The sequence below is a fragment of the Triticum aestivum genome, chromosome 5D (assembly GCF_018294505.1).
Source record: "Triticum aestivum cultivar Chinese Spring chromosome 5D, IWGSC CS RefSeq v2.1, whole genome shotgun sequence".
NCBI classification, from domain to species: Eukaryota; Viridiplantae; Streptophyta; class Magnoliopsida; order Poales; family Poaceae; genus Triticum; species Triticum aestivum.
In genome coordinates, this window is record NC_057808.1 from 308,895,456 (window position 1) to 308,905,324 (window position 9,869).

The 9,869-nt window shown below is 47.2% G+C and overlaps 1 long non-coding RNA gene across 1 annotated transcript; it reads left to right on the plus strand.

Moving 5' to 3' along the window:
* Nucleotides 1–356: 356 nt before the first annotated feature.
* On the plus strand, nt 357–3,674 carry LOC123121385 (uncharacterized). The gene is made up of 3 exons (XR_006459684.1): nt 357–1,013; nt 1,477–1,617; nt 3,227–3,674. It is a non-coding gene; the product is annotated as an uncharacterized lncRNA (long non-coding RNA).
* Nucleotides 3,675–9,869: the final 6,195 nt, after the last annotated feature.

Consider the following 9,869-nt stretch of genomic DNA (forward strand, 5'->3'; position numbering starts at 1 on the left):
TTCAGGCTCCTCGCGGTTGTGATGAGCTGTTACTTAAGGCGTTCTTGCACTACACCACGGTAAAACTGTAGGGGCAATCAACTGCCGGGAAAAGAAAACATTTCAGGTCAATTAAATGCCGGTAAAACTTTAACTGCCGGACAAACATTTATAGGTCAAAATATCTGCCGGGAATAATTTAGGAAGGAAGGCAATGTATCTGCCGGCAACTTCAAGGCCAGCTGAACTGCCCTGGAATCAAAACAGGGCGAATACAATGTCCGTAACCAGATTGGTGCGGGGTCAAAAAATATTTGAGAGAAAAGCGCGCGGAGTCACGCGGACCACGCGGGACAAACAAAATAGCAGAAGTTACGCGAAGCAGCCTCCACGTGCCAAGAGACCCCACACTCGGCCACTCCCCACGACTTCTTCCATCTGTAGCCGACCCAGCCGCCGCACTCCTCGCCGTGAACACCGCCGCTTCCCCATCCCCGCATCCACACAGCCCCGCCAGGGCTGCTGCTCCATTCCCCATCACCACGCCGCCGCACCCGCTTCCTCCATCCACGCCGATTGAGACAGAGAGAGGGGGGACAGGGTCGTGGGGCGCCGCCGCACCCGCTTCCTCCATCCACGCCGATTGAGACAGAGAGGGGGGGGACAGGGTCGTGGGGCATCCTTGCCTGGATCTGGGTGCTACTGTGCGCATCCTTGCCCGATCTGGACGCCTCCGCGCGCGTCCGTGCCCGATCTGGACGCCTCCGCGCGCGTACATGCCGCATCTGGCCGCCACGATTGAGGATTGGTGGAGGAGCACGGGAAACGGCTTGGTTGTGGAGCAGGGGAAGGGAGCACGGGGCGGCGCCGTTGTGGCTGGAGCAGGGCTTCACTTCGAGGGTGGCGGACACGGCTGCATCGTGTAGGTGGTGGAGAAGGACGACCGTGCGCCCCGGCGTCCTTTGTGTGGTGGCAGTCATGCGCAGTGCTACGTCGAGACTGGATGAAGCACGGGCGACCGTTGTGTCTAGGAGGTGAGCTTCTCATCCTCGATCTCGAGAAGAATTATAGTGACTCATGACGAAACATAGCAGCGTAGGAGGCAGCAATGGAGCAAAGGAGGCAGAGGTGAGGAAGGGCAGCCAGGACCCCCTCCCCCTGTCTCTGAATCCTCTAATCCTTTCCTCAATTCCTGACATACTGAGTAGTTAATTTTGTATGGTTGGCTGCTGAACCCGTTATTGCATTATGTGCATCGAGCAACATTAAATTTATCTCTTTCCTGGCAAATTCGGAATTGGATCATTTGTTCAACAATATACTTCTGATTTTTCCATAATTATGGCTCAAAATGTCATGCAGTCTAATTTGGTTACCTATTTTGTTTTCTTGAAGCTTATAGATGTAGGCGCTCGTAGGTGCTAAATCTTCACATTTAAAGATTCTGGATAGATCCTCTTATCTGTTTTTGCTGTTTTACAACATAAACATCTACAGATATGGAAATTGCAGCACCGTGCAGCTACAGTCCTGCAGCAGGTTGACGGGCGAATGGTCATAGCGGGAAGACAACGGGCATGTCGACTGCTGCGAGTATTCCATTCTCGTAGACAACTACATTTGCATGATGAGCAAGAGGTGTGTTGTTTTCCTGGAGAAAATTTTGAGAAAATCATCAATTTGTTTAGCTTTATTTAAATCTGTTTGTTGATCTGAGATTTTGTACTGTACTCTTCTGGGAGCAATATGTAGCAAACGGTTCGAAATTAGAAACTTCTTTACATTTTAAGGAATACTCCATCTTACCCCTTCGAAAAAGTAGAAGAAAACCCTTCGAAAAAGTAGAAGGAATAATCCATTTTAATATGTTCCTTTATATATGCGGAGAACTTCTTAGTACTAGTTCGTATGTCAAGATGTTATTAGGATACTAAATAATGGTGCTCTTTCTAATAATCAGGCAGACTGTACCATTGTCTATTTATGTGTGCGCATATTTTTGGTAGTATATTGAACAATTGTCCTTGAAAAGTTGAAATAATTGACAGATCCACAGAAGTGAAAGCTGCGGCGATGTCGTTCGTACTCCATATCACTTAGAGAGGACACTAGGAGTGGAATGGCCATCACTTATTATAGTAGTTTTCTGAAAAAATAACCTCCTTTTATGGAGTAACTTTAATTTGGCCATTGAGAATTTGAGAAGTAATTTTCAGGAGAAGAGCATCTTTTATCTTGCATAAAGATTGCATCCTTATCTTTCCTGTTCCTCTTGAACGTGATTATGCAACAATTTAAAACTATATTAAATGTTCTTGCAGAATATAAAGTAAAAGTAGTATTGTCATGTACTTTGGTTTAACCTTCAGTGTAATATTTGATTTTCGTGTACTGTGTATGAAAGCTGCATTTGTACTGACTGATTATAATGTGCTTTGCTTCTCATCACGCGACTGATAATTTTCTGAAATACTCACTCTATTTTAATCAAGGTGTTGCAGGTGTTATCACTGTAGGAGGTAAGGTTTGCAGCCGAAATATATAACTTATTGCGTCCAGACAATCGAGAAATATAGTACAATAAATTTATTTTTCTCTTTCATTAACCTGCAGCAGAGGATTTGGCTAATATTTTGCATCTTATCTTGTAGTTTTGATGACTAGTTGATCTAATATAGAATAGCCTCTCTGTCTGTAACATGTACTTGTTTGAGTTGCCATTCGTAGGGTCTGCTATCGGTGATATAATAAAATGACCTATTTGCTTGTAGTTTCATGCAAGGTTTTGTAAAGTTCTTTTGATAATTTTACTTGCTAAATGGAAAGGTTCATTTTTTTTTCAATGACTGAACAAAAACTTGACCACCGGTACATGGCCAGCTAGGGACTTTAGATAGTGCTCACATGCACTTCTAGTCCTTTACTGTTTGGACTCTACGATATTACTCAACTTTCCTAAGCATGTCTAACAGACCCAGATTTATTGTTTAACTAACCTGGAAAGTGAAACACAAACTAAAAGGACTCTGAATAAGCATAGCTCATAGCTCAACTCCAATTTTTGTTGTGCCAATCATGAGATATCTGCATAGAGTTCTCAGGCAGTCTTACTTCCCTTAGCTTTTGGTCATTCCGAAGTTTCCTTACGACCTTCCTTCCAATTTCTGAAATTGTGTGCACTTAGTTTTTTTCTGCATGAATCCTCTACAGTACATGTACATGTCAATTGACTTAATTTCCTCTTCAGGTTGGCAACGTTGCTACAAGGCTGGACAAGTCACCTAGTGAAATCATTTGCTTCACCTGTTCCGAAGACCATACAAGTTTTTTTTTTACTTTATATTGTATTGACCTGAAAGGCTACAAAGTACATCTGATAAATTAGGATGAACTTTTCATATGTACTCCCTCCGTTCCTAAATACTTGTCTTTCTAGGCATTTCAACAAGTGACTACATATGAAGTAAAATAAGTGAATCTATACTCTAAAATATGTCTACATACATCCGTATGTGATAGTCATTTGAAATGTCTAGAAAGACAAATATTTAGGAACGGAGGGAGTAGCTAGTATGTGGCACATATCTTACTTGCAGAAATGATTTATTACTAGGTTTGTAATATACAAATGTGAAGCACATATGTTGAATGTTCTATTTTTGGGTATGAATGGATTGCAATGCTGAGTTGAGATATTGGTTTATGTTTGTTTTAATGTAGAAAATGCCCCTATTTAGCCAATTATCTGTTGTCTTGGGAATGACGTTCAAGGGCAGATAGACTGCCGGGAAATCCTCTATATGCCCTGCATCATCAGTCTGCCGGCAAAAAACTATGTGCCGGGAATATTTCTAACTGCTAGCAATGGTTCGACCAGGTAGGTCAGATGCATCTGACGGGGATTCTTGTAACTGTCGGGAATTGTTTTTCTCGACAGGACTTTCAAGGGCAGTTCGTATATGCCGGCGAAAATCTTTCCCGGCAGTTATTCTGCCTCCACTGGCTCTTTTTCCCGGCAGTTATGGTGCCCTCTTAAGTTTTGCCATGGTGTAGTGTTGCTCGAGGTGTTCTTCTGGTACGATGAAGTCTTCGTCGCCGAGGCTTATTTCGTCTTCGGAGGGCGGCGTATAATTGCTGTCCTCCGAGTCCTCGTTCCCGACTAGCTCGCCGGGGTTACCCTGCCCCTCCTCCCCATCATCCTGTTCGGATGTTGGTTCGATGGGGGCGTCTGGGTCTTCGGCATTCTCCAAAGTGTTAACGTCTCCCTTGCCAGTATTACTTTCTTTGTTGCGGCGTGATTTGGAACGGCGCCACTGATGCCGTCGCTTTGGCGGTATCTCAGGAGGTTTATCCTTGACTAGATTTTCCTCGTTATCGTCGTTACCCTCTTTGGGTGTAACCACCATGTACACGTCATACGAAGAGGTGGCCGTCCAGCGTCCGGTGAACGGCGGGTTTTGGGCCTGCTCTTCTCCGACATCGTCATCCATACCGTCGATGTCTTCGAAGCTGTAATCGAGCATGCCAATTAAGTCCTCGACAGTGGCTATGAAGTGGGTGGTGGGTGGGAAGCGAAATTCTCCATCATCGGCCTCCAGTTCAAACCGGATATAATTCGGCTGTGAGTCCCTTGCTAAGGAGAGGGTTTTTAATGAGTTCAGCACATCGCCTAAAGGTGAGTGCTGGAAGATGTCTGCGGAGCTGAATTCGACGATAGGCGCCTGATCGAGCTCGAAGGACGCAAATGCACATGGTTCGGAACCTGTAGCCGGAGACGAATCCGAAGTTCCGATAACACAGATCTCGCTCAAGGTTGGGTCTGTGTGCGGCTCCAACGGTGCTGAGTCTGCGACTTCCGTGGCGGGGTTGAGCTTCCCGTCCTCGGATGACGCGATCTGCTCCGGATCTAGGGCCAGAGCAGTTACATGCGCTATCTCCTGGGTATGGTCCGATGACAGATTTAAGTCATGTTCATCGTGGTGGCAGGGAGCGGTCGCCGTGGGCTCGAATCCGTCGAGGATCGAGTCTCCACGGGTATCAGCAGCGTAGTTCAAGCTTCCAAACCTGACCCGATGGCCAGGGGCGTAATTCTCAACCTGCTCAAGGTGGCCTTCTGTGTTGGCACGGAGCGGGAAGCCCCTAAACACAAAAAGCTGGCCGGGAGGGAAGATCTCCTCGGCGGTGGTGCCGTCGTTGTTGACGAAGCGATCCATCGGTCCTTCGGTCAACGACATAGGGGAGCTCTCAATGAAAGCACCAATGTCGGTGTCAAAACCGGCAGATCTCGGGTAGGGGGTCCCGAACTATGCGTCTGAGGATCGATGGTAACAGCAGACTGGGGACACGATGTTTACCCAGGTTCGGGCCCTCTCGATGGAGGTAATACCCTACTTCCCGCTCGATGGCCCATCAGTCCGGCCCGCGTCACATAGCCCGGACGCCCGGGGACCCATTAATCCAGGACTCCCTCAGCCGTCGCACCAGAGCTACAACGGTCGCCACGGGGAGGTGCAACCGTGGCCGCACGCTACTGCATGCATGTGGCCAGCGAGAACGCATGAGGCGACGGTAGCGACGGTGACCTGCAGGGATGACAACGACCGGCGGTGGGGGCAGCGAGGGGCGAGACGCTCCGCACGGTGCTTCGAGGCCGGGCGGCGTCTCCAGTCCATGGCGGCACGATGCAAGCTTTTTTCTGAAAGAAGAACAGATCTGATGAAGGAAGGGGACATAATCGTGTGGCTATGTGATGTTTGATCGAACGCTACTTGTCCGACCGGCCCAAATTTCGGCCGACGCACCAGTGCCTATCACTCGCCTTACTGTCGGTCATACAGGATCACCGAAAGTCTAGTATTTTATTTTTTTAGAAATATGCTTGCATTTATATCACAGAACAGTACATAGTTCTGAACCCGTACAAGCACACACTAACACACTCATGATTAAGCAAAATAACAAAGAGCCTAACACAACTAAAAAAATATGAAGAGCTTCGAAACTCTGTGTTATCACCCCTGAACCTTGCGAAAGGCCCCTGCAACAAAAGAATCTATAACCAGCCCTAAGCCAGACATCATCTTCAACCACAACATCATCGGCGCCGCACTGCTCCACTTTTTCTTTGCTCCGGCGCCAAAAGGACAAAGACGCACCTGTGTATCCAACAAGCCTGCACTAGCCTTCGCCATTTGCGACTTTGAGTACCGCCATATGTGCCCCTTCCGGTTAGAAGAGAACTAGGATCCAGTTCTGGCGTCGTGGCCGGGCCAATCGTGTAGACAAAGCGGGACATCCCTCCAGCAGCAACACAAAAAAGGATGAACAACAACAGTAGATCATACCAACGATGAGGAAGAAGAAGCTCCATCTCCGCACAACCACCAACCACCCGAGGACTTGCTCGGCTAGTGCCGATCGTCCTTGAGACACCATAGCCCGCGACCTCAATGAGATCAGGGGATGCCCAACCCGGTTGGCTCCTAGACAGAGGCAAGAGCCCCGCCTGACCACGTACGAAGCCCGACAAAACTTATTCAGACGCGACCGCCGCAATGAACTTGGCAACATCTTCCTCAATCCTAAGCCTACTATGAACACAACCGATGCATGCCATCATGTCACGGCCGCACACAGGTTTATAGCGGACGGTCGGCTGGGTACGCCTGGCAGCAGACGCCGGATGGGATCTATGCCGAACTATGCCAATGGCTTGTCTCGATGGTGAAAAGGGCACGTAACATTATGGGGTTGGCTCGGTCCACATCACACGTTGTTATTTTAACCGGCCAGCTGATCCCACATTTTTTTCTTGAGGATTTTTTTTAAAAAAGTGAGGAATAATCCGACATGCTTGATACAACGACCCCCCAAATTTAAACAAGAATCCTAGCCACAGCAAAATGATGAAAACGCGAATGTACATGTGGAACCCTAGCCACACCAAAATGACGAAAACGCGAATGAACATGTGGTTGGATGGTCAGAGGGACTGTGGTATCCCCAGTCAAGCAGGATTCAAGTCCTGGTGCTCGCATTTATTCCTGGATTTATTTCAGGATTTCCGGCGATGCACATTTAGTGGGAGGATACGTTCCCGTCGACGACGAGGTGCCTACGGCGACTTCGTAAATTTCAAGATGATATGTTGGCTCAGTCTTTCGGAGGTGCTCATAGGGGTAGGGTGTGCGTGTGTGCGTTCACAGGGGTGAGTGTATGTGCGTGTATATGAGCGCTTGCGTCTGTACTGTGTTAAAAAAATGACGAAAACAATTCCAGGACAAATTTTTTTCTTTCAAAAAGGGAGGATAACCATCAAGCATGCACACAAACATCTTTATTATTATTCAACGGAGTCTGACAAAATGAATACACGGATTACCCCGAAGCCATCTTTCTAGTGAACTAAGTTGCTACACCAACAAGCTTTGATAATGTGCTCGGACCGCACCATCTTGTACCGATGGTGCTTGTTCGCTGAAACGAATTCCGTAACTGGCGCCCGGCAGGGCGCTCATCGATAGTGTCCCACCCACAATAATATTTTAAGCAACCCATTGTTTTTCGGGTTTGCTGAAAAATCTTGCAACTTTCAGGTAAGCCACTTCGCTAGAGATTTTTCAATTTGTTGCCGACCAAGGATTCCAAATGTTAAGGTGTATTTCCTTAATAGATGTTTGGCAGACTATTGAGTTTCAAAATGTCTTCACCCATGTGCCAAACCTGTAGCACCTTTGTCAGTTTTGAAATGTCACCATTTGCTCTGTCAATATCCTCTAGAGGATGCGGCCATCTAAGAGCATCTACAACTGGACTCCTCAAAGCCTCCCTAAATGCCTAGGCGGATAGTCTCTTCCGTGCCCCGTCAAATAAAACCGACCCAAGAAGATCCCCTAAAGTCTTCTTATACATCCGAGTTGTCCGGCGTACCTCAAACCCGCCTCATATCTGGGGACGATATGAGGACGACTGGTCACGCCCGGACGCGCTCGCTCTGACATTGCGTACAAGAGTGAACCCGCCCCAGCCTTACATTCATGTTTCTCTGTTGCGCATGCCTGCTCCGGGAACCCGAGCTAGCCGCCTGATACGTCCATTTTGCATCATGTTTTTATGTTGATATTTATTGCATTATGGGCTGTTATTACACTTTAGGATACAATTCTTATGCCTTTTCTATCTTATTTTATAAGATTTACATGAAGAGGGAGAATGCCGGCAGCTGGATTTCTGGACCGGAAAGGAGCAAATATGAGATACATATTCTGCACAACTCCAAATGTCTTGAAACTTTACGGAGAATTGCTTTGGAATACATAGAAAATATTCGCGAAGAAATATCAGAAGGGGACCCACCAGGTGGCCACAAGCCTGGGGCCGCGCCCTACCCCCCAGGGCGGGCCTCTGAGCTTGTGGGCCCCCTGGCCAGCCTCTGATGCCCATCTTCTGCTATATGAGGTGTTTTGACCTAGAAAAAAATAAAGAGAAGGCTTTCGAGACAAAGCGTCGCCGTCTAGAGGTGGAACCTAGGCAGAAGCAATCTAGGGCTCCAGCGGAGCGATTCTGCTGGGGAAACTTCCCTCCGAGAGGGCGAAATCAAAGCCATCGTCATCACCAACGATCCTCTCATCATGGGAGGACCAATCTTCATCAACATCTTCACCAGCATCATCTCATCTCAAACCCTAGTTCATCTCTTGTATTCAATCTTTCTCTCAAAACCTCAGATTGGTACCTGTGGGTTGCTAGTAGTGTTGATTACTCTTTGTAGTTGATGCTAGTTGGTTTATTTGGTGGAAGATCATATGTTCAGATCCTTCATGATATTCAATACCCCTCTGATCTTGAACGTCAACATGCTTTGTGAGTAGTTACTTTTGTTCCCGAGGACATGGGAGAAGTCTTGTTATAAGTAATCATGTGAATGTGGTATTCGTTCGATATTTTGTGAGATGTATGTTGTCTTTCCTCTAGTGATGTTATGTGAACGTCGACTACATGACACTTCACCATGATTTGGGCCTAGGGGAAGGCATTGGGAAGTAGCAAGTAGATGGGGTTGCTAGAGTGACAGAAGTTTAAACCCTAGTTTATGTGTTGCTTTGTAAGGGGCTAATTTGGATCCACATGTTTAATGCTATGGTTAGATTTATCTTAATTCTTCTTTCATATTTGTGGATGCTTGCGAGAGGGGTTAATCATAAGTGGGAGTCTTGTCAAGGACAACACTCAAGCACCAGTCTACCCACATACAAATTATCAAAGTAGCGAACGCAGATCATATGAGCATGATGAAAACTAACTTGATGATAATTCTCATGTGTCCTCGGGAGCGCTTTGCTTTATATAAGAGTTCATCCAGGCTTGTCCTTTTCTATAAAAAGGATTGGGACACCTTGCTGCACCTTTGTTACACTTGTTACTTGTTACTCCTTACGAATTACCTTGCCACCAAACTATTTGTTACCGATAATTTCAGTGCTTGCAGAAAATACCTTGCTGAAAACCGCTTGTCATTTCCTTTTGCTCCTCGTTGGGTTCGACACTCTTACTTATTGAAAGGACTACGATTGATACCCTATACTTGTGGGTCATCACCGCCTCGCCGGCAGCCCATCCCGGCCTATTTGGTCGTGTCGCTGCTCCCCTACCCCGCCACCCCACTGCTCCTCCGTGACCTCGCCCTGAGTCGTTTCCATCCCCGGCGGTTGGGCATTGTGCCCATGGACGCTCTCATGGACGGAGCGCTAGCACGCCCGAGCTCACGCACCGCGCATGCCCCCATGTGCTGCAGCGAACACATGGGGTGCATTTGGTAGGCTGCATTAGGTCGGGCCAGGCCCGCGCGGGATAAAAATGGGCTGTTTGGATGCCTGTGTTTACTGTTTGGC